The 27,363-nt window shown below is 19.3% G+C and overlaps 1 protein-coding gene across 1 annotated transcript in view; it reads right to left on the bottom strand.

Annotated features, from left to right (window-relative positions):
* The window catches only part of LOC145296840 (polypeptide N-acetylgalactosaminyltransferase-like), a 1,498,391-nt gene that overhangs the window by 1,219,781 nt on the left and 251,247 nt on the right, over nucleotides 1-27,363 (bottom strand). The window lies entirely within an intron of this gene.

Raw genomic sequence — 27,363 nt, 5'->3', positions numbered from 1 at the left:
AAGGTTTTTGGAGATATTCAAATTATAAGAGTTCCATTTGACTGAGTGAATGAGCTATTCTTGCAGATCAATACAAAGATGCCCATGAACTTAACGATATTATTCAATGTAAAATTCCAAGTGAGGTAGTCAAATACAAATCCATCGACACTGTTGTGAAAGCAGATAAAGTGGTTAATTATCCAACAGCTATATTTGCCAGGGATGCCACCGCATGTATTGCAACTGAAATTTGGTGTACTAATTATCATGTTGTGAAATATAAACCAATCCAAGCTTTGCAATGGCACATAGCTTGCAGTAAAAAAAATTAACAAACAATATCATAGAAACAACAATCTTAACAGGACCTTTCACAGATGAATATATCTTCATTCCATGCATTCCTATGATTCCACCGGATACATCATTACACTTTAGCAAATTGCACTTTCCAATTTTATTGTCATTTGCAATAACCATCAACAAAGCACAGGGAACAATCTTTACAACTGTGGGCCTTACAGTTACACACTGACTGTTTTTTCACATGGACAATTTATATTACGTATTCAAGAGTCACCAAACCGGAAAATCTCTATATCAGCTAAGAAAATGGAACAACAAAAACTGTGTACCCATGCAAAATGGAAATTTAAACCTATAAGAAACATGCTTTTTCTCATTTTGGAACTTTTTCCATTGCGCCAATTTGAGCCACAGCAACGCGTGGCAGGGTACAGCTAGTAACTTCATAAAATCGATAAAATTTAAAAATATAATCCAGCACAATACAATTATTCAAGACCAGTAAAAAACCTATTTAAATATTATAAAATGGGAAATTAGTTGCAAAGAAATCATTATTAAGAAATGAATTGGAAGACTAGTTTAAATCATTAAATCTCTAAATTGTAAGTTAAAACACGATCAGCCTGAAAAGAAAAAAATTCTCAGCTAAAAAACAATCATCGAAAAAAATGAACGTAACATTCGATTTGTTTACAGTACAACACCTTAAGTAGAACTAAAACAGAAACGCATCTTCGATTCTCGGTTCAAATGAAATTTTAAATAATGGTATTAAATAGTAAAAAACAAAAACATGTTTAATAAATTTAACATTCTTTTCAGTGCTTAAAAATATTTTGAAGTTCGTACTTTGACAACTTTATCAGTTACTGAATTTTTGTTATGCAAATTACTCTCGACCATCTGAGACGAATGTCTTACTGTAAATTTGAAAAGACATTCCGATGTCAATACTTTAGTAAAAACCTCCATCATAATTGCTTTAATGAAACGGCCTTTAAAAATGGCATAAAATAAAGCTTTTTAGACACGAAAAAGAAGTATTGTTTTTTACTTGTAATTGTACTTTTACAAAGAGCAAAAAGATATTTGTTTTTAAAAGTTCACACGAATAAAGAAATAAAATTAAACTGAAAAAGTATTTCACTGACAATTTATTTTCTTTTGAATCATTGAAAGAAAATCTATTTTTTACTTAAAAATCCTTACAAACGTGGTTCCACTTCTGTATATTACACCTCTCTGAATGTTTTTTTAATAGTTGCTGTGCATTAATTTAATACTATTACTTATTTCATCGTTGTATGAGTTCGATAATAAAAGCATGTAAATTAGAGATGCAAATAAAATTTTCGTTACTTTTGCTTTATTGTTACAAATATTTAATTAGATGATTTTACTGTATAAATACAATTTATTATATTGTTAGTTGGAACGATCTGTTCAATGTTTTTCACACTAATAATAGCTTTGAATGGGTTTTTGTTTTTATTTCAATCAAAAACCTACTAAAAATTGTTGGGCATGTGAAAGGTAAAATTAATAAACACCTGACCCAGAATTGGATATTCGTAAACAGAAATTAATAATTTCTGATAAAAATTACATAATTCACTGCTCAATGAAGTAAGTTATTTTATTATTGTGTTGTTTTCTTATTGTGTTGTTTTCTAATTGTGTTCTTTTATAATTTTGTTGTTTTAATATTGTAATGTTTTGTTATTGTATTGTGTTATTATTGTATAATTTTAATATTGTGTTGTTTTTATGATTGTATTATTTTATTATTGTTTTGTGTTATTATTGTTTTGTTTTTGTATTGTGTTGTTTCATTAGTGTGTTTTTTTATTGTTGTGTTATTATTGTGTTGTTCTATAATTGTGTTGTTTTCTTGTTGTTTTGATTTATGCTTCAGTTATTTTATTATTGGGGTGTTTTATTATTGTATTGTTTTTATGCTTGTATTGAATTATTATTGTGTTGTGTGAGATAGAGGTTGCAGCGAAGAGAAAAGGACATCTCCCACCAGGCCACGAAGTCTATTTTGAACTCTATCAAGGCAGGAAAAGTCTTTTCTAGCAGCTCCTGCCCATATGTGGCAACAGTATTCCATCCTTGGACGTATCTGGCTCTTATATAGATAGAGAATTGCATCAGCAGTGAGATATCTACTGGATCTATAGAAGGATCCCACCATTTCTCCAGCGGCCTTGGCAACAGATTTGATGTACGTGTTCCATTTAAGATCAGGTGTAAAGGTCAAGCCCAGAAGCCTGTCAAAACTTGAGGCCTCCCCAAGACGAGAGCCATCCATTTTAATTGATGCCAGATGGGGATCAGAACATTGATGATGTAAAGATAGAAGCTTGGTTTTAGATGCATTAAAAGTAACCAGCCACTCCTTTCCCCATTGTACAACGTGATCAAGATCAGAGGAGAGAGAATCGGAGAAAACTTGGTCGTTTACTGATTAGATGTGTTACCATAGATGGTAGTGTCGTCAGCATAAATGTCTACAAATGATGTAAGGATGTGATTTGGAAGATCATTAATGTAGATCAGGAAAAGAGTTGGGCCCAGGATGGACCCCTGAGGGACTCCAGCATTAATACTGTGAGCTTCTGATTTTTGCCCATCAACTACTACTCTTATGAACCTATCAGAGAGAAATGATTTAATAATTGAGAAGACATTTCCAGCTATACCATCACTGGAGATCTTGAGAAGTAAACCTTTATGCCATACCCTATCAAAGGCCTTTGATATGTCAAGAGCAATTGCCCTAGAAAGATTGCCTCTGTCGAGAGATTCGCTTATCCTATGAGATATAACTGTAAGCACATCTGCTGTAGATCTAGCAGAACGGAAACCATATTGAGTGTCACTAAGAAGGTTATTTTTGCTGAGATGGTTGACTACTTCTCAATTTAACACAGATTCCAGCAACTTACTCATGGCGCACAGGAGACTTATTGGCCTGTCCTGAGAGGGGGATGAACGATCACCTGAATCCTTAAATACAGGGCATACTGATGAGATTTTCCAGGGTGATGGGAAGCAATTTTCCTTAAGACAACGTTTAAACAGATTTGAAAGTATGGGTGCTAGTTCTGGTTGAACTTTTTTGAGTACTATAATTGGAATACCGTCAGGGCCGGTTGCTTTACTGGAATCAAGGTTTTTGATTAGCTTGGCAACATCACATACAGATATTTGTATATCACATAGTGTGTTTTCTGATACAGGAGGAAATATTGGGGGTTGGCGGCCTTGGTCGCAAAGGGTAGAATTGGCTGCAAAGTTCTTGGCAAAGAGTTTGGCTTTGTCTGATGCTGACGAGATTAACTCAGGTCCATTGACGATAGTTGGGATAGAGCTCACGCTTTTGTTCAGGATTCTGTTTGCAATTTGCCAAAACTGGTGGGAACAAAGCCGCTGCTCAGCTACTTTGGACTTGACGGACTGAGCATACAACTCTCTTGCATTCTTTATTACTTTCTTAAAATGGTTGCTGGCAGTCCTGAAAGCGGCTTTAGTTTCCATACATTATGATGTTATTTTATGATTGTATTGGTTTATAATATTACTATGTCATTATTGTGTTGTTTTTAATTGTATTGTTTAATGATTGTATTGTTTTATTATTGTATTGTTTTATTATTGTGTTGTTTTATTATTGTCTTATTTTATTATTGTGTTGTTTTATTATTGTATTGTTTTATTATTGTGTTATTTTATTATTGTGTTGTTTTATTATTGTATTGTTTTATTTTTGTGTTATTTTATTATTGTATTGTTCAAGGACAGTATTGTTTTATTATTGTATTGTTATATTATTGCATTGTTTAAATATTGTGATGTTTTATTATTGTGATGTTTTATTATTGTGTTATTTTATAATTGTATTGTTTTATTATTGTATTGTTTTATTATTGTGATGTTTTATTATTGTATTGTTTTATTATTGTGTTATTTTATTATTGTATTATTTAATGATTGTATTGTTTTATTATTGTATTGTTTTATTATTGTATTGTTTTATTATTGTGTTGTTTTATTATTGTGTTGTTTTATTATTGCATTGATTTATTATTGTGTTATTTTATTATTGTATTGTGTAATGATTGTATTGATTTATTATTGTATGGTTTAATGATTGTGATGTTTTATTATTGTGATGTTTTTTATTGTGATGTTTAATTATAGTGTTATTTTATTTTTGTATTGTTTTATTATTGTATTGTTTTATTATTGTGTTGTTTTATTATTGTGTTGTTTTATTATTGTATGGTTTTATTATTGTATTGTTTAATGATTGTATTGTTTTATTATTGTATTGTTTTAGTATTGTATTGTTTTATTATTGTATTGTTTTATTATTGTATTGTTTTATTACTGTATTGTTTAATGATTGTATTGTTTAATGATTGTATTGTTTTATTATGGTATTGTTTTATTATTGTGTTGTTTTATTATTGTATTGTTTTATTATTGTATTGTTTTATTATTGTATTGTTTAATGATTGTATTGTTTTAATATTGTATTGTTTTATTATTGTATTGTCTTATTATTGTATTGTTTTATTATTGTATTGTTTAATGATTGTATTGTTTTATTATTGTATTGTTTTATTATTGTGATGTTTTATTATTGTATTGTTTTATTATTGTGATGTTTTATTATTGTATTGTTTTATAATTGTATTGTTTTATTATTGTGATGTTTTATAATTTTATTGTTTTATTTTTGTTTTGTTTTATTATTGTATTGTTTTATTTTTGCATTGTTTTATTTTTGCGATGTTTTATTATTGTATTTTTTTATTGTTGTATTGTTTTTATTGTATTGTTTTATTATCGTATTGTTTTATTATTGTATTGTTTTATGATTGTGGTGTTTTATTGTTGTGTTGTTTTGTTATTGTCTTATTTTTTTATGGTATTGTTTTATTATTGTATTGTTTTATTATTCTGTTGTTTTATTATTGTATTGTTTTATTATTGTATTGTTTTAATGTTGTGTTGTTTTATTATTGTATTGTTTTATTATTGTATTGTTTTATTATTGTATTGTTTTATTATTATATTGTTTAATGATTGTATTGTTTTATTATTGTATTGTGTTATTATTGTATTGTTTTATCATTGTGATGTTTTATTATTGTTTTGTTTTATTATTGTGTTGTTTTATTATGGCGTTGTTTTATTATTGTTTTATGTTATTATTGTATTGTTTTATTATTGTATTGTTAAATGATTGCATTGTGTTATTATTGTATTGTTTTATTATTGTATTGTTTTATTATTGTGATGTTTTATTATTGTGATGTTTTTTTATTGTGATGTTTTATTTTTGTATTGTTTTATTATTGTATTGTTGTATTATTGTATTGTTTTAATATTTTTTTTTGTTATTATTGTATTGTCTTATTATTGTATTGTTTTATTATTGTATTGTTTAAGGATTGTATTGTTTTATTATCGTAGTGTTTTGTAATTGTATTGTTTTACTATTGTGTTGTTTTATTATTGTATTGTTTTTTTATTGTGTTGTTATATTATTGTGTTGTGTTATTATTGTATGGTTTTATTATTGTATTGTTTTATTATTGTATTGTTTTAATATTGTATTGTTTTATTATTGTATTGTTTTATTATTGTATTGTTTAATTATTGTATTGTTTTATTATTGTATTGTTTTATTATTGTATTGTTGTATTATTGTGATGTTTAATTATTGTATTGTTTTATTATTGTATTGTTTTATTTTTGTATTGTTTTATTATTGTGATGTTTTATTTTTGTGTTGTTTTATTATTGTGTTATTTTATTATTGTGTTGTTTTATTATGTTGATGTTTTATTATTGTATTGTTTTATTATTTTATTGTTTTATTATTGTAGTGTTTTAGTATTGCGATTTTTTATTATTGTACTGTTTTATTATTGTATTGTTTTATTATTGTGATGTTTTATTATTGTATTGTTTTATTATTGTAATGTTTTATTATGGTATTGTTTTATTATTGTGTTATTTTATTATTGTATTGATTTATTATTTTATTGTTTTATTATGGTATTGTTTTATTATTGTATTGTTTTATTATTGTAATGTTTTATTATTGTGATGTTTTATTATTGTGATGTTTTTTTATTGTGATGTTATATTATTGTATTGTTTTATTATTGTATTGTTGTATTATTGTATTGTTTTAATTTTTTTTTTGTTTGTATTGTATTGTTTTATTATTGTATTGTTTAAGGATTGTATTGTTTAAGGATTGTATTGTTTTATTATCGTAGTGTTTTAGTATTGCATTGTTTTACTATTGTGTTGTTTTATTATTGTATTGTTTTTTTTATTGTGTTGTGTTATTATTGTGTTGTTTTATTATTGTATGGTTTTATTATTGTATTGTTTTATAATTGTATTGTTTTAGTATTGTAATGTTTTATTATTATGATGTTTTATTATTGTGTTGTTATATTATTGTGTTGTTTTATTATTGTATTTTTATTATTTTGTTATTTAATTATTGTATTGTTTAATAATTGTATTGTTTTATTATTGTATTGTTTAATTATTGTATTGTGTTATTATTGTGATGTTTTATTATTGTATTGTTTTATTATTGTATTGTTTAATGATTGTATTGTCTTTTATTGTATTGTTTTATTATTGTGATTTTTTATTATTGTGTTGTTATATTATTGTGATGTTTTATTATTGTATTGTTTTATTATTGTATTGTTTTATTATTGTATTGTTTTATTATTGTGATCTTTTATTATTGTATTGTTATATTATTGTATTTTTTTATTATTGTGTTATTTTATTATGGTATTGTTTAATGATTGTATTGTTTTTTATTGTATTGTTTTATTATTGTATTGTTTTGTTATTGTATTGTTTTATTATTTTGATGTTTCATTATTGTGTTATTTTATTATTGTATTGTTTCATTATTGTGATGTTTGTTATTGTGTTGTTTTATTATTGTGTTGTTTTATTATTGTATAGTTTTATTATTGTGTTATTTTATTATAGTATTGTTTAATGATTGTATTGTTTTATTATTGTATTGTTTTATTATGGTATTGTTTTATTATTGTATTGTTTTATTATTGTGATGTTTATTATTGTATTGTTTTATTATTGTATTATTTAATGATTTTATTGTTGTATTATTGTGTTGTTTTATTATTGTATTGGTTTATTATTGTATTGTTTTATTATTGTGATGTTTTATTATTGTGTTGTTTTATTTTTGTATTGTTTTATTATTGTGTTATTTTATTATTGTATTGTTAAATGATTGTATTGATTTATTATTGTATTGTTTTATTATTGTATTGTTTTATTATTGTGATGTTTTATTATTGTATTGTTTTATTATTGTGATGTTTTATTATTGTATTGTTTTATTATGGTATTGTTTTATTATTGTGATGTTTTATAATTTTATTGTTTTATTTTTGTTTTGTTTTATTATTGTATTGTTTTATTTTTGCTTTGTTTTATTTTTGCGATGTTTTATTATTTTATTTTTTTATTATTGTGTTGTTTTTTATTGTATTGTTTTATTATTGTATTGTTTTATTATTGTATTGTTTTAAGATTGCGGTGTTTTATTGTTGTGTTGTTTTATTATTGTGTTATTTTATTATTGTATTGTTTTATTATTGTATTGTTTTATTATTCTGTTGTTTTATTATTGTATTGTTTTATTATTGTATTGTTTTATTATTGTGTTGTTTTATTATTGTATTGTTTTATTATTGTATTGTTTTATTATTGTATTGTTTTATTATTGTATTGTTTAATGATTGTATTGTTTTATTATTGTATTGTTTTATTATTGTATAGTTTTATCATTGTGATGTTTTATTATTGTTTTGTTTTATTATTGTGTTGTTTTATTATTGCATTGTTTTATGATTGTGTTATGTTATTATTGTATTGTTTTATTATTGTATTGTTTAATGATTGCATTGTTTTATTATTGTATTGTTTTATTATTGTATTGTTTTATTATTGTGATGTTTTATTATTGTGATGGTTTTTTATTGTGATGTTTTATTATTGTATTGTTGTATTATTGTATTTTTTTAATATTTTTTTTGTTATTATTGTATTGTTTTATTATTGTATTGTTTTAGTATTGTATTGTGTAAGGATTGTATTGTTTTATTATCGTAGTGTTTTATTATTGTATTGTTTTACTATTGTGCTGTTTTATTATTGTATTTTTTTTATTGTGTTGTGTTATTATTGTGTTGTTTTATTAGTGTAGAGTTTTATTATTGTGTTGTTTTATTATTGTATTGTTTTAATATTGTATTGTTTTATTATTGTATTGTTTTATTATTGTATTGTTTAGTTATTGTATTGTTTTATTTTTGTATTGTTTTATTATTGTATTGTTTTATTATTGTGATGTTTAATTATTGTATTGTTTTGTTATTGTATTGCTTTATTTTTGTATTGTTTTATTATTGTGATGTTTTATTATTGTGTTGTTTTATTATTGTGTTATTTTATTATTGTGTTGTTTTATTATTGTGATGTTTTATTATTGTATTGTTTTATTATTTTATTGTTTTATTATTGTAGTGTTTTAGTATTGCGATGTTTTATTATTGTATTGTTTTATTATTGTATTGTTTTATTATTGTGATGTTTTATTATTGTATTGTTTTATTATTGTGTTATTTTATTATTGTATTGATTTATTATTTTATTGTTTTATTATGGTATTGTTTTATTATTGTATTGTTTTATTATTGTATTGTTTTATTATTGTGATGTTTTATTATTGTGATGTTTTTTTATTGTGATGTTTTATTATTGTATTGTTTTATTATTGTATTGTTGTATTATTGTATTGTTTTAATATTTTTTTTGTTATTATTGTATTGTTTTATTATTGTATTGTTTTATTATTGTATTGTTTAAGGATTGTATTGTTTTATTGTCGTAGTGTTTTATTATTGTATTGTTTTACTATTGTGTTGTTTTATTATTGTATTGTTTTTTTTATTGTGTTGTGTTATTATTGTGTTGTTTTATTATTGTATGGTTTTATTATTGTATGGTTTTATTATTGTATTGTTTTTTTATTGTATTGTTTTAATATTTTATGTTTTATTATTGTATTGTTTTATTATTGTATTGTGTAATTATTGTATTGTTTTATTATATTATTGTTTTATAATTGTATTGTTTTATTTTTGTATTGTTTTATTATTGTGATGTTTTATTATTGTGTTGTTTTATTATTGTGTTATTTTATTATTGTGTTGTTTTATTATTGTGATGTTTTATTATTGTATTGTTTTATAATTTTATTGTTTTATTATTGTAGTGTTTTAGTATTGCGATGTTTTATTATTGTATTGTTGTATTATTGTATTGTTTTATTATTGTGATGTTTTATTATTGTATTGTTTTATTATTGTGTTATTTTATTATTGTATTGATTTATTATTTTATTGTTTTATTATGGTATTGTTTTATTATTGTATTGTTTTATTATTGTATTGTTTTATTATTGTATTGTTTTAGTAAGGTATTGTTTTAGTATTATATTGTTTTAATATTGTGATTTTTTATTATTGTATTGTTTTATTATTGTATTGTTTTATTTGTGTGTTATTTTATTATTGTATTGTTTAATGATTGTATTGTTTTATTATAGTATTGTTTTATTATTGTGATGTTTAATGATTGTATTGTTTTATTATTGTATTGTTTTATTATTGTGTTATTTTATTATGGTATTGTTTAATGATTGTATTGTTCTTTATTGTATTGTTTTATTATTGTATTGTTTTATTATTGTATTGTTTTATTATTGTGATGTTTTATTATTGTGTTGTTTTATTATTGTATTGTTTCATTATTGTGATGTTTTATTATTGTGTTGTTTTATTATTGTTTTGTTTTATTATTGTATTGTTTTATTATTGTGTTATTTTATTATAGTATTGTTTAATGATTGTATTGTTTGATTATTGTATTGTTTTATTATGGTATTGTTTTATTATTGTATTGTTTTATTATTGTGATGTTTATTATTGTATTGTTGTATTATTGTATTATTTAATGATTTTATTGTTGTATTATTGTGTTGGGGTATAATTGTATTCGTTTATTATTGTATTGTTTTATTATTGTGATGTTTTATTATTGTGTTGTTTTATTTTTGTATTGTTTTATTATTGTGTTATTTTATTATTGTATTGTTTAATGATTGTATTGATTTATTATTGTATTGTTTTATTATTGTATTGTTTTACTATTGTGATGTTTTATTATTGTATTGTTTTATTATTGTGATGTTTTATTATTGTATTGTTTTATTATGGTATTGTTTTATTATTGTGATGTTTTATAATTTTATTGTTTTATTTTTGTTTTGTTTTATTATTGTATTGTTTTATTTTTGCATTGTTTTATTTTTGCGATGTTTTATTATTTTATTTTTTATTATTGTGTTGTTTTATTATTGTATTGTTTTATTATTGTATTGTTTTATTATTGTATTGTTTTATTATTGTATTGTTTTATTATTGTATTGTTTTATTATTGTATTGTTTTATCATTGTGATGTTTTATTATTGTTTTGTTTTATTATTGTGTTGTTTTATTATTGCATTGTTTTATTATTGTGTTATGTTATTATTGTATTGTTTTATTATTGTATTGTTTAATGATTGTATTGTTTTATTATTGTATTGTTTTATTATTGTATTGTTTTATTATTGTGATGTTTTGTTATTGTGATGTTTTTTATTGTGATGTTTTATTATTGTATTGTTGTATTATAATATTGTTTTAATATTTTTTTTTGTTATTATTGTATGGTTTTATTATTGTATTGTTTTATTATTGTATTGTTTTAATATTGTATTGTTTTATTATTGTATTGTTTTATTATTGTATTGGTTTATTATTGTATTGTTTTATTATGTATTGCTTTATTATTGTATTGTTTTAATATTGTGATGTTTAATTATTGTATTGTTTTATTATTGTATTGTTTTATTTTTGTATTGTTTTATTATTGTGATGTTTTATTATTGTGTTGTTTTATTATTGTGTTGTTTTATTATTGTGTTGTTTTATTATTGTGATGTTTTATTATTGTATTGTTTTATGATTTTATTGTTTTATTATTGTAGTGTTTTAGTTTTGCGATGTTTTATTATTGTATTGTTTTATTATTGTATTGTTTTATTATTGTGATGTTTTATCATTGTATTGTTTTATTATTGTGTTATTTTTTATTGTATTGATTAATTATTTTATTGTTTTATTATGGTATTGTTTTATTATTTTATTGTTTTGTTATTGTATTGTTTTATTATTGTGATGTTTTATTATTGTGATGTTTTTTTATTGTGATGTTTTATTATGGTATTGTTTTATTATTGTATTGTTGTATTATTGTATTGTTTTAATATTTTTTTTGTTATTATTGTATTGTTTTATTATTGTATTGTTTTATTATTGTATTGTTTAAGGATTGTATTGTTTTATTATCGTAGTGTTTTATTATTGTATTGTTTTACTATTGTGTTGTTTAATTATTGTATTGTTTTTTTTATTGTGTTGTGTTATTATTGTGTTGTTTTATTATTGTATGGTTTTATTATTGTATTGTTTTATTATTGTATTGTTTTAATATTGTATTGTTTTATTATTGTATTGTTTTGTTATTGTATTGTTTAATTATTGTATTGTTTTATTATTGTATTGTTTCATTATTGTATTGTTTCATTATTGTGATGTTTTATTATTGTATTGTTTTATTATTGTATTGTTTTATTTTTGTATTGTTTTATTATTGTGATGTTTTATTATTGTGTTGTTTTATTATTGTGTTTTTTTATTATTGTGTTGTTTTATTATTGTGATGTTTTATTATTGTGTTGTTTTATGATTTTATTGTTTTATTATTGTAGTGTTTTAGTATTGCGATGTTTTATTATTGTATTGTTTTATTATTGTATTGTTTTATTATTGTGATGTTTTATCATTGTATTGTTTAATTATTGTGTTATTTTTTATTGTATTGATTTATTATTTTATTGTTTTATTATGGTATTGTTTTATTATTTTATTGTTTTGTTATTGTATTGTTTTATTATTGTGATGTTTTATTATTGAGATGTTTTTATATTGTGATGTTTTATTATGGTATTGTTTTATTATTGTATTGTTGTATTATTGTATTGTTTTAATATTTTTTTGTTATTATTGTATTGTTTTATTATTGTATTGTTTTATTATTGTATTGTTTAAGGATTGTATTGTTTTATTATCGTAGTGTTTTATTATTGTATTGTTTTACTATTGTGTTGTTTAATTATTGTATTGTTTTTTTTATTGTGTTGTGTTATTATTGTGTTGTTTTATTATTGTATGGTTTTATTATTGTATTGTTTTAATATTGTATTGTTTTAATATTGTATTGTTTTGTTATTGTATTGTTTAATTATTGTATTGTTTTATTATTGTATTGTTTCATTATTGTATTGTTTCATTATTGTGATGTTTTATTATTGTATTGTTTTATTATTGTATTGTTTTATTTTTGTATTGTTTTATTATTGTGATGTTTTATTATTGTGTTGTTTTATTATTGTGTTTTTTTATTATTGTGTTGTTTTATTATTGTGATGTTTTATTATTGTATTGTTTTATGATTTTATTGTTTTATTATTGTAGTGTTTTAGTATTGCGATGTTTTATTATTGTATTGTTTTATTATTGTATTGTTTTATTATTGTGATGTTTTATTATTGTATTGTTTTATTATTGTGTTATTTTATTATTGTATTGATTTATTATTTTATTGTTTTATTATGGTATTGTTTTATTATTGTATTGTGTTATTATTGTATTGTTTTAGTAAGGTATTGTTTTAGTATTGTATTGTTTTATTATTGTGATGTTGTATTATTGTATTGTTTTATTATTGTATTGTTTTATTTGTGTGTTATTTTATTATTGTATTGTTTAATTGTTGTATTGTTTTATTATAGTATTGTTTTATTATTGTGATGTTTAATGATTGTATTGTTTTATTATTGTATTGTTTTATTATTGTGATGTTTTATTATTGTATTGTTTTATTATTGTATTGTTTTATTATTGTGATGTTTTATTATTGTGTTGTTTTATTGGTGTGTCATTTTATAATTGTATCGTTTAATGATTGTGTTGTTTTATTATTGTATTCTTTTATTATTGTGATGTTTTATAATTGTGTTGTTTTATTTTTGTGATGTTTTATTATTGTGTTGTTTTAATGTTGTATTGTTTTATTATTGTGATGTTTTATTATTGTGATGTTTTATTATTGTGTTGTTTTATTATTGTATTGTTTTATTATTGTGATGTTTTAATTTTGTATAGTTTTATTGTTGTATTATTTTATTATTGTATTGTTAAATGATTGTATTGTTTTATTATTGTATTGTTTTCTTATTGTATTGTGTTATTATTGTATTGTTTTATTATTGTGATATTTTATTGTTGTGATGTTTGTTATTGTATTGTTTTATTATTGTATTTTTTTATTATTGTGTTATTTTATTATTGTATTGTTCAAGGATTGTATTGTTTTATTATTGTATTCTTATATTATTGTATAGTTTTATTATTGAATTGTTTTATTATTGTGTTGTTTTATTATTGTATTTTTTTATTATTTTGTTGTTTTATTATTGTATTGTTTTATTATTGTATTGTTTTATTATTGTGATGTTTTATTATTGTATTGTTTTATTTTTGTGTTGTTTTATTACTGTATTGTTTTATGATTGTGGTGTTTTATTGTTGTGTTGTTTTATTATTGTGTTATTTTATTATTGTATTGTTTTATTATTGTATGTTTTATTATTCTGTTGTTTTATTATTGTATTGTTTTATTAATGTATTGTTTTATTATTGTGTTGTTTTATTATTGTATTGTTTTATTATTGTATTGTTTTATTATTGTGATGTTTTATTATTGTATTGTTTTATTTTTGTGTTGTTTTATTATTGTATTGTTTTATGATTGTGGTGTTTTATTGTTGTATTGTTTTATTATTGTATTGTTTTATTATTGTATTGTTTTATCATTGTGATGTTTTATTATTGTTTTGTTTTATTATTGTGTTGTTTTATTATTGCATTGTTTTATTATTGTGTTATGTTATTGTTGTATTGTTTTATTATTGTATTGTTTAATGATTGTATTGTTTTATTATTGTATTGTTTTATTATTGTATTGTTTTATTATTGTGATGTTTTATTATTGTGATGTTTTTTATTGTGATGTTTTATTATTGTATTGTTGTATTATTGTATTGTTTTAATATTTTTTTTGTTATTATTGTATTGTTTTATTATTGTATTGTTTTAGTATTGTATTGTTTAAGGATTGTATTGTTTTATTATCGTAGTGTTTTATTATTGTATTGTTTTACTATTGTGTTGTTTTATTATTGTATTGTTTTTTTATTGTGTTGTGTTATTATTGTGTTGTTTTATTATTGTATGGTTTTATTATTGTATTGTTTTATTATTGTATTGTTTTAATATTGTATTGTTTTATTATTGTATTGTTTTATTATTGTATTGGTTTATTATTGTATTGTTTTATTATGTATTGTTTTATTATTGTATTGTTTTATTATTGTGATGTTTTATTATTGTATTGTTTTATTATTGTATTGTTTTATTTTTGTATTGTTTTATTATTGTGATGTTTTATTATTGCGTTGTTTTATTATTGTGTTATTTTATTATTGTGTTGTTTTATTATTGTGATGTTTTATTATTGTATTGTTTTATTATTTTATTGTTTTATTATTGTAGTTTTTTAGTATTGCGATGTTTTATTATTGTATTGTTTTATTATTGTATTGTTTTATTATTGTGATGTTTTATCATTGTATTGTTTTATTATTGTGTTATTTTTTATTGTATTGATTTATTATTTTATTGTTTTATTATGGTATTGTTTTATTATTTTATTGTTTTATTATTGTATTGTTTTATTATTGTGATTTTTTATTATTGTGATGTTTTTTTATTGTGATGTTTTATTATTGTATTGTTTTATTATTGTATTGTTGTATTATTGTATTGTTTTAATATTTTTTTTGTTATTATTGTATTGTTTTATTATTGTATTGTTTTATTATTGTATTGTTTAAGGATTGTATTGTTTTATTATCGTAGTGTTTTATTATTGTATTGTGTTACTATTGTGTTGTTTTATTATTGTATTTTTTTTTATTGTGTTGTGTTATTATTGTGTTGTTTTATTATTGTATGGTTTTATTATTGTATTGTTTTATTATTGTATTGTTTTAATATTGTATTGTTTTATTATTGTATTGTTTTGTTATTGTATTGTTTAATTATTGTATTGTTTTATTATTGTATTGTTTCATTATTGTATTGTTTCATTATTGTGATGTTTTATTATTGTATTGTTTTATTATTGTATTGTTTTATTTTTGTATTGTTTTATTATTGTGATGTTTTATTATTGTGTTGTTTTATTATTGTGTTATTTTATTATAGTGTTGTTTTATTATTGTGATGTTTTATTATTGTATTGTTTTATGATTTTATTGTTTTATTATTGTAGTGTTTTAGTATTGCGATGTTTTATTATTGTGTTGTTATATTATTGTATTGTTTTATTATTGTGATGTTTTATTATTGTATTGTTTTATTATTGTGTTATTTTATTATTGTATTGATTTATTATTTTATTGTTTTATTATGGTATTGTTTTATTATTGTATTGTTTTATTATTGTATTGTTTTATTATTGTATTGTTTTAGTAAGGTATTGTTTTAGTATTGTATTGTTTTATTATTGTGATGTTGTATTATTGTATTGTTTTATTATTGTATTATTTTATCTGTGTGTTATTTTATTATTGTATTGTTTAATTATTGTATTGTTTTATTATAGTATTGTTTTATTATTGTGATGTTTAATGATTGTATTGTTTTATTATTGTATTGTTTTATTATTGTGATGTTTTATTATTGTATTGTTTTATTATTGTATTCTTTTATTATTGTGATGTTTTATTATTGTGTTGTTTTATTGGTGTGTCATTTTATTATTGTATCGTTTAATGATTGTGTTGTTTTATTATTGTATTCTTTTGTTATTGTGATGTTTTATAATTGTGTTGTTTTATTATTGTGATGTTTTATTATTGTGTTGTTTTAATGTTGTATTGTTTTATTATTGTAATGTTTTATTATTGTGATGTTTTATTATTGTGTTGTTTTATTATTGTATTGTTTTATTATTGTGATGTTTTAATTTTGTATTGTTTTATTATTGTATTATTTTATTATTGTATTGTTTAATGATTGTATTGTTTTATTATTGTATTGTTTTCTTATTGTATTGTGTTATTATTGTATTGTTTTATTATTGTGATGTTTTATTGTTGTGATGTTTGTTATTGTATTGTTTTATTATTGTATTTTTTTATTATTGTGTTATTTTATTATTGTATTGTTCAAGGATTGTATTGTTTTATTATTGTATTGTTCAAGGATTGTATTGTTTTATTATTGTATTCTTATATTATTGTATAGTTTTATTATTGTATTGTTTTATTATTTTGTTGTTTTATTATTGTATTGTTTTATTATTGTGATGTTTTATTATTGTATTGTTTTATTTTTGTGTTGTTTTATTACTGTATTGTTTTATGATTGTGGTGTTTTATTGTTGTGTTGTTTTATTATTGTGTTATTTTATTATTGTATTGTTTTATTATTGTATGTTTTATTATTCTGTTGTTTTATTATTGTATTGTTTTATTATTGTATTGTTTTATTATTGTGTTGTTTTATTATTGTATTGTTTTATTATTGTATTGTTTTATTATTGTGATGTTTTATTATTGTATTGTTTTATTTTTGTGTTGTTTTATTATTGTATTGTTTTATGATTGTGATGTTTTATTGTTGTATTGTTTTATTATTGTATTGTTTTATTATTGTATTGTTTTATCCTTGTGATGTTTTATTATTGTTTTGTTTTATTATTGTGTTGTTTTATTATTGCATTGTTTTATTATTGTGTTATGTTATTATTGTATTGTTTTATTATTGTATTGTTTAATGATTGTATTGTTTTATTATTGTATTGTTTTATTATTGTATTGTTTTATTATTGTGATGTTTTATTATTGTGATGTTTTTTATTGTGATGTTTTATTATTGTATTGTTGTATTATTGTATTGTTTTAATATTTTTTTGTTATTATTGTATTGTTTTATTATTGTATTGTTTTAGTATTGTATTGTTTAAGGATTGTATTGTTTTATTATCGTAGTGTTTTATTATTGTATTGTTTTACTATTGTGTTGTTTTATTATTGTATTGTTTTTTTATTGTGTTGTGTTATTATTGTGTTGTTTTATTATTGTATGGTTTTATTATTGTATTGTTTTATTATTGTATTGTTTTAATATTGTATTGTTTTATTATTGTATTGTTTTATTATTGTATTGGTTTATTATTGTATTGTTTTATTATGTATTGTTTTATTATTGTATTGTTTTATTATTGTGATGTTTAATTATTGTATTGTTTTATTATTGTATTGTTTTATTTTTGTATTGTTTTATTATTGTGATGTTTTATTAATTTGTTGTTTTATTATTGTGTTGTTTTATTATTGTGATGTTTTATTATTGTATTGTTTTATTATTTTATTGTTTTAATATTGTAGTGTTTTAGTATTGCGATGTTTTATTATTGTATTGTTTTATTATTGTATTGTTTTATTATTGTGATCTTTTATCATTGTATTGTTTTATTATTGTGTTATTTTTTATTGTATTGATTTATTATTTTATTGTTTTATTATGGTATTGTTTTATTATTTTATTGTTTTATTATTGTATTGTTTTATTATTGTGATGTTTTATTATTGTGATGTTTTTTTATTGTGATGTTTTATTATTGTATTGTTTTATTATTGTATTGTTGTATTATTGTATTGTTTTAATATTTTTTTTGTTATTATTGTATTGTTTTATTATTGTATTGTTTTATTATTGTATTGTTTAAGGATTGTATTGTTTTATTATCGTAGTGTTTTATTATTGTATTGTGTTACTATTGTATTGTTTTATTATTGTATTGTTTTTTTTATTGTGTTGTGTTATTATTGTGTTGTTTTATTATTGTATGGTTTTATTATTGTATTGTTTTATTATTGTATTGTTTTAATATTGTATTGTTTTATTATTGTATTGTTTTGTTATTGTATTGTTTAATTATTGTATTGTTTTATTATTGTATTGTTTCATTATTGTATTGTTTCATTATTGTGATGTTTTATTATTGTATTGTTTTATTATTGTATTGTTTTATTTTTGTATTGTTTTATTATTGTGATGTTTTATTATTGTGTTGTTTTATTATTGTGTTGTTTTATTATAGTGTTGTTTTATTATTGTGATGTTTTATTATTGTATTGTTTTATGATTTTATTGTTTTATTATTGTAGTGTTTTAGTATTGCGATGTTTTATTATTGTGTTGTTTTATTATTGTATTGTTTTATAATATTGATGTTTTATTATTGTATTGTTTTATTATTGTGTTATTTTATTATTGTATTGATTTATTATTTTATTGTTTTATTATGGTATTGTTTTATTATTGTATTGTTTTATTATTGTATTGTTTTAGTAAGGTATTGTTTTAGTATTGTATTGTTTTATTATTGTGATGTTGTATTATTGTATTGTTTTATTATTGTATTGTTTTATTTGTGTGTTATTTTATTATTGTATTGTTTAATTATTGTATTGTTTTATTATAGTATTGTTTTATTATTGTGATGTTTAATGATTGTATTGTTTTATTATTGTATTGTTTTATTATTGTGATGTTTTATTATTGTATTGTTTTATTATTGTATTGTTTTATTATTGTGATGTTTTATTATTGTGTTGTTTTATTGGTGTGTCATTTTATTATTGTATCGTTTAATGATTGTGTTGTTTTATTATTGTATTCTTTTGTTATTGTGATGTTTTATAATGGTGTTGTTTTATTATTGTGATGTTTTATTATTGTGTTGTTTTAATGTTGTATTGTTTTATTATTGTAATGTTTTATTATTGTGATGTTTTATTATTGTGTTGTTTTATTATTGTAACGTTTTATTATTGTGATGTTTTAATTTTGTATTGTTTTTTTATTGTATTATTTTATTATTGTATTGTTTAATGATTGTTTTGTGTTATTATTGTATTGTTTTATTATTGTGATGTTTTATTGTTGTGATGTTTGTTATTGTATTTTTTTATTATTGTATTTTTTTATTATTGTGTTATTTTATTATTGTATTGTTCAAGGATTGTATTGTTTTATTATTGTATTCTTTTATTATTGTATAGTTTTATTATTGTATTCTTTTATTATTGTGTTGTTTTATTATTGTATTTTTTTATTATTTTGTTGTTTTTTTATTGTATTGTTTTATTATTGTATTGTTTTAATATTGTGATGTTTTATTATTGTATTGTTTTATTTTTGTGTTGTTTTATTACTGTATTGTTTTATGATTGTGGTGTTTTTTTGTTGTGTTGTTTTATTATTGTGTTATTTTATTATTGTATTGTTTTATTATTGTATTGTTTTATTATTGTGTTGTTTTATTATTGTATTGTTTTATTATTGTATTGTTTTATTTTTGTGATGTTTTATTATTGTATTGTTTTATTTTTGTGTTGTTTTATTATTGTATTGTTTTATGATTGTGGTGTTTTATTGTTGTATTGTTTTATTATTGTATTGTTTTATTATTGTATTGTTTTATCATTGTAATGTTTTATTATTGTTTTGTTTTATTATTGTGTTGTTTTATTATTGCATTGTTTTATTGTTGTGTTATGTTATTATTGTATTGTTTTATTATTGTATTGTTTAATGATTGTATTGTTTTATTATTGTATTGTTTTATTATTGTATTGTTTTATTATTGTATTGTTTTATTATTGTGATGTTTTATTATTGTGATGTTTTTTTGATTGTGATGTTTTATTATTGTATTGTTTTAGTATTGTATTGTTGTATTATTGTATTGTTTTAATATTTTTTTTTGTTATTATTGTATTGTTTTATTATTGTATTGTTTTATTATTGTATTGTTTAAGTATTGTATTGTTTTTTATCGTAGTGTTTTATAATTGTATTGTGTTACTGTTGTGTTGTTTTATTATTGTATTGTTTTTTTATTGTGTTGTGTTATTATTGTGTTGTGTAATTATTGTATGGTATTATTAGTGTATTGTTGTATTATTGTATTGTTTTAATATTGTATTGTTTTATTATTGTATTGTTTAATTATTGTATTGTTTTATTATTGTATTGTTTTATTATTGTATTGTTTTAATATAGTGATGTTTTATTATTGTATTGTTTTATTATTGTATTGTTTTATTTTTGTATTGTTTTATTATTGTGATGTTTTATTATTGTGTATTTTTATTATTGTGTTATTTTATTATTGTGTTGTTTTATTATTGTGATGTTTTATTATTGTATTGTTTTATTATTTTATTGTTTTATTATTGTAGTGTTTTAGTATTGCGATGTTTTATTATTGTATTGTTTTATTATTGTATTGTTTTATTATTGTGATGTTTTATTATTGTATTGTTTTATTATTGTGTTATTTTATTATTGTATTGATTTATTATTTTATTGTTTTATTATGGTATTGTTTTATTATTGTATTGTTTTATTATTGTATTGTTTTATTATTGTGATGTTTTATTATTGTGATGTTTTTTTATTGTGATGTGTTATTATTGTATTGTTTTATTATTGTATTGTTGTATTATTGTATTGTTTTAATAGTTTTTTTTGTTATTATTGTATTGTTTTATTATTGTATTGTTTTATTATTGTATTGTTTTTGGATTGTATTGTTTAATGTCGTAGTGTTTTATTATTGTATTGTTTTTCTATTGTGTTGTTTTATTATTGTATTGTTTTTTTTATTGTGTTATGTTATTATTGTGTTGTTTTATTATTGTATTGTTTTATTATTGTATTGTTGTATTATTGTATTGTTTTAATATTGTATTGTTTTTTTATTGTATTGTTTTATTATTGTATTGTTTTAATATTGTATTGTTTTATTATTGTATTGTTTAATTATTGTATTGTTTAATTATTGTATTGTTTTATTATTGTATTGTTTTATTATTGTATTGTTTTATTATTGTGATGTTTTATTATTTTATTGTTTTATTATTGTATTGTTTTATTTTTGTATTGTTTTATTATTGTGATGTTTTATTATTGTGTTGTTTTATTATTGTGTTATTTTATTATTGTGTTGTTTTTTTATTGTGATGTTTTATTATTGTATTGTTTTATTATTTTATTGTTTTATTATTGTAGTGTTTTAGTATTGCGATGTTTTATTATTGTATTGTTTTATTATTGTATTGTTTTATTATTGTGATGTTTTATTATTGTATTGTTTTATTATTGTGTTATTTTATTATTGTATTGATTTATTATTTTAGTGTTTTATTATTGTGATGTTTTATTATTGTATTGTTTTATTATTGTATTGTTTTATTATTGTATTGTTTTAGTATTGTATTGTTTTAGTATTGTATTGTTTTATTATTGTGATGTTTTTTTATTGTATTGTTTTATTATTGTATTGTTTTATTTGTGTGTTATTTTATTATTGTATTGTTTAATGATTGTATTGTTTTATTATAGTATTGTTTTATTATTGTGATGTTTAATGATTGTATTGTTTTGTTATTGTATTGTTTTATTATTGTGATGTTTTATTATTGTATTGTTTTATTATTGTATTGTTTTATTATTGTGATGTTTTAATATTGTGTTGTTTTATTTGTGTGTCATTTTATTATTGTATCGTTTAATGATTGTGTTGTTTTATTATTGTATTCTTTTATTATTGTTATGTTTTATAATTGTGTTGTTTTATTATTGTGATGTTTTATAATTGTGTTGTTTTAATGTTGTATTGTTTTATTATTGTGATGTTTTATTATTGTGATGTTTTAATTTTGTATTGTTTTATTATTGTATTATTTTATTATTGTATTGTTTAATGATTGTATTGTTTTATTATTATATTGTTTTCTTATTGTATTGTTTTATTATTGTATTGTTTTATTATTGTCATGTTTTTTTGTTGTGATGTTTGTTATTGTATTGTTTTATTATTGTATTGTTTTATTATTGTGTTATTTTATTATTGTATTGTTCAAGGATTGTATTGTTTTATTATTGTATTCTTTTATTATTGTATTGTTTTATTGTTGTATTGTTTTATTATTGTGTTGTTGTATTATTGTATTTTTTTATTATTTTGTTGTTTTATTATTGTATTGTTTTATTATTGTATTGTTTTATTATTGTGATGTTTTATTATTGTATTGTTTTATTTTTGTGTTGTTTTATTATTGTATTGTTTTATTATTGTGATGTTTTATTATTGTATTTTTTTATTATTGTATTGTTTTATTATTGTATTGTTTTATTATTGTGTTGTTTTGTTATTGTGATGGTTTGTTATTGTGTTGTTTTATTTTTGTGATGTTTTATTATTGCATTGTTTTATTATTGTATTTTTTTATTTTTGTGTTGTTTTATTATTGTGCTGTTTAATTATTGTGTTGGTGTATTATTTTGATGTTTTATTATTGTGATGTTTTATTGTTTTGTTTTATTATTGTATTGTTTTATTATTGTGTTATTTTTTTATTGTATTGTTCAAGGATTGTATTGTTTTATTATTGTATTCTTTTATTATTGTATTGTTTTATTATTGTATTGTTTTATTATTGTGTTGTTTTATTATTGTATTTTTTTATTATTTTGTTGTTTTATTATTGTATTGTTTTATTATTGTATTGTTTTATTATTGTGATGTTTTATTATTGTATTGTTTTATTTTTGTGTTGTTTTATTATTGTATTGTTTTATTATTGTGATGTTTTATTATTGTATTTTTTATTATTGTGTTGTTTTATTTTTGTGTTGTTTTTTATTGTGTTGTTTTGTTATTGTGATGGTTTATTATTGTGTTGTTTTATTTTTGTGATGTTTTATTATTGCATTGTTTTATTATTGTATTGTTTTATTTTTGTGTTGTTTTATTATTGTGATGTTTAATTATTGTGTTGGTTTATTATTTTGATGTTTTATTATTGTATTGTTTTATTATTGTGATGTTTTATTATTGTGTTTTTTTTATTATTGTATTGTTTTATTATTGTATTGTTTTATTATTGTATTGTTTTATTATTGTGATTTTTTATTATTGTGTTGTTTTTTATTGTGATGTTTGATTATTGTGGTGTTTTATTATTGTGTTGTTTTGTTATTGTATTGTTTTATTGTTGTATTGTTTTATTATTGTGTTATTTTATTTTTGTGTTGTTTTATTATTGTGATGTTTTATTATTGTGATTGTTTATTATTGTGTTATTTTATTATTGGTGTTTTAATAATAGTGATGTTTTATTATTGTGTGGTTTTATTATTGTGTTGTTTTATTATTGTATTGTTTTATTATTGTGATGTTTTATTATTGTTATGTTTTATTATTGTGATGTTTTATTATTGTGTTGTTTTATTATTGTGATGTGTTATTATTGTGATGTTTTATTATTGTGGTATTTTATTATTGTATTGTTTTATTATTGTGATGTTTTATTATTGTGATGTTTTATTATTCTGTTGTTTTATTATTGTATTGTTTTATTATTGTATTGTTTTATTATTGTGTTGTTTAATGATTGTATTGTTTTATTATTGTATTGTTTTATTATTGTGTTGTTTTATTATTGTGATGTTTTATTATTGTATTGTTTGATTATTGTGATGTGTTATTATTGTGATGTTTCATTATTATACTGTTTTATGATTGCATTGTTTTATGCTTGTAGTGTTATATGATTGTACTGTGTCCTTATTGGGTTGTTTTATGACTGTATTATTTTATGATTGTATTGTTGTATTATTGTGTTGTTATATTATTGCGTTATTTTATTATTCTGTTGTTAAACGATTGTGTTTTTATTATTGTGATTTTTTGCTTTGTGTTGTTTTTATAATTGTATTGTTTTATTACTGTAGGGTTTTTATTGTATTTATTTATGGTTGTATGCCTAATTATTGTGTTGTTTTATTATTGTATTGTTTTATTTTTCTGTTTTTATTATTGTATTAGTTTATTATTGTATTGTTTTATTACTGTGGTGTTTTTATTATTGTATTTTTTATTACTGTGGTGTTTTTATTATTGTATTTTTTTATTGTTTTATTGGTTTATGATTGCATTATTTTATTATTCATTTGTTTTATTATTGTATTGTTTTATTACTGTGTTCTTATTCTTGTATTGTGTGATTATTGTGGTGTTTTTATTATTGTATTGTTTTATTTTATTGTTTTATTGTATTTTGTTATTATTGTATTGTTTTATTGTATTGTTTTATTAGTGTATTGTTTTATTATGCTGTTGTTTTATTATTGTATTTTGTTATGATTTTATTGTGTTATTACTGTGATGTTTGCATTATTTTATTATTTCATGGTTGTATTGTTTTATTATTGCGTTGTTTTATTGTGTTGGTTTATTATTGTATAATTCATGATTGTATAATTTTATAATTGGGGTGTTCTATTTTTGCCTTGTTTTATGAATGTATTGTTTTATGATTGTAATTTTTATTAATATACTTTTATTATTGTGTTGTTTTTTTGGTTTTCTTTATGATTGTATTGTTTTATTATTCTGTTATTATTGTGGCGTATTATTATCACGTTGTTTAATTATTGCGTTGTGCGAATTTTATGCTGCTTTATTATTGTGTTGCTTTATGATTGTATTGTTTTATTAATGTGTTGTTTTATTATTGTATTGTTTTTATTGTTTTATTTTTTATTGCATTGTTTTTATGATTGCGTTGTTTTATTATTGTTTTTATTATTGTATTGTGTTATTATTGTATTGTTTTAGTATTGTGTCTTTTATTGTTTTATTATTGGTTTGTTTTATTACTGTATTGCTTTACGGTTGTATTATTTTACTATTGTGTTGTTTTATTATTGTGTTCTTTTATTATTTCGTTATTTTATATTGTATTATTTTTATTATATTATTTCATTATTGTGTTGTTTTACTAGTGTGTTGTGTTTTATTGTATTGTGTTAATATGTGTTGTTTTTTATTGTGTTGTTTTTTGTAACTTTTATCAGTATGTTGTTTTTATGATTGGATTGTTTGTATTATTATGTCATATTTGTGTTGTTTTATCATTGTGTGGTTTATTATCGCATTGTTTTATGATTTTATTATTTTATCGCTGCATTTTTATTCTTGTGTTGCCTTTTATTGTTTTACTGTTGTGTTTTTTTATCTTAGTATTATTTTATTATGATGACATTTTATTATAATGTTCTTTGTTTTAGTGGTATTTATTTTAATGTTATTTTATTATTGTATTTTGTGTTGTTTTGTATAATGTTTTTAATTGTAGTGTTATTTTACTATTGCGTTATATTATTGTTGTGTTTTTTATTATAATGATATTTTATTACAATGACATTTTATTATTGAGTTATTTTATTATTTCTTGTTATTATAATTTTTTTTATTGTTTGATATTTTATTTTTGTGTTACTTTATTATAGTGTAATTTATTATTCTGGTATTTTCTTATAATGTTATTTATCTTAGTGTTATTTTATTATAGTGTTATTTTATAATTGTGTTATTTTCTTATAGTGTTTGTTATTATTGTTTTATTTTACTATTGTGTTAATTTCTTATTATGTTATTTTATTACAATTTTTATTATTGTGTATTTTTATTTTATTATGGTGTTTTTATTATAATGATATTTTATTATAATGATATTTTATTATTGTGTTATTTTTTATTTTTTTATTTAAATGCTACGCATAACAATGCTCCCACCTCTTCCTATACTCATGTTGTAAATAGTTGCTTAATAGGAACATTTCATTAAAAATACTTTTAAATTATAAATGTCAATTTCACCAAAACCATGTAATAAAATTAACATGTTTGCCTCCAAAATACGTCCATGCATATTTTAAACGATGAAAAGACGGATAAGCGGATTGTGTTAGAATCTAAAATGCTATCCTGAAAGTACATAACTGTAATCTTTTTTTACATCCTTTTCGTTAAACTTTTCGCTGAAACATTCAGAGAGGTTGTACAGTTATGAACAGTACGAAATATAATTATTAATAATGAACAATGAATAAAAAGACCATCGCTGTTGTGAAACAACCTCTCTATTCACTTTAGATTACTGCGTGTTATATTGTTCTTTTCTCCAAGAATTTGGCGTTATTTGATTTGGAGTCTGACATTTGGATTTCGAGTATTTTCATGTCTGTGAACTGGTTCGATGAGGAAATTCAAAAAGATTTTTGTTAAAATATAACATATTTGAACACAAAAACACTTTTTAACACAGAAATTTGCACATTCTATTTATACTAAAAGAAAAAAGGCAATAGCTTCTTCACTGAAGCAGAGTTAGACAGAGAAAATTAATACACTCGAAAAAGTACTCTGGATCGAGATAAAACTTCAGTCTAAAAACATTTCTCCTTCACTGCCGGATGATATAAAGTACAGTAACAGAACAGCAATACATTTAAAATTTAATTTTTATTTACGTTCAAAAATAAATTAGAATTTTTTATTAAAACAAAGAAAATGTTTTTGTTATGCAAACTTATTATAGTATTAAAACATCTCAAATTTAAAGGAAAACAAGCAAATTTTTTATTTCCCACACAGATTTGAGCATCCCTCTTGATTTTTTTTATTTCCCACACATATTTGAGCATCCCTCTTGAATTTTTTATTTCCCACACAGATTTGAGCATCCATCTTGAATTTTAGCATAAATGAGTTTTCTTTAGTTTTACTTTAAACTCATTAGCAGAATTCCATATTAGAAACAAGAT

The sequence above is a fragment of the Euprymna scolopes genome, chromosome 17 (assembly GCF_053919585.1).
Source record: "Euprymna scolopes isolate OS-2025 chromosome 17, ASM5391958v1, whole genome shotgun sequence".
NCBI lineage: Eukaryota > Metazoa > Mollusca > Cephalopoda > Sepiida > Sepiolidae > Euprymna > Euprymna scolopes.
The sequence above is the reverse complement of the archived record's forward strand: the minus strand, read 5'-3'. Positions and strand labels throughout refer to the sequence as shown.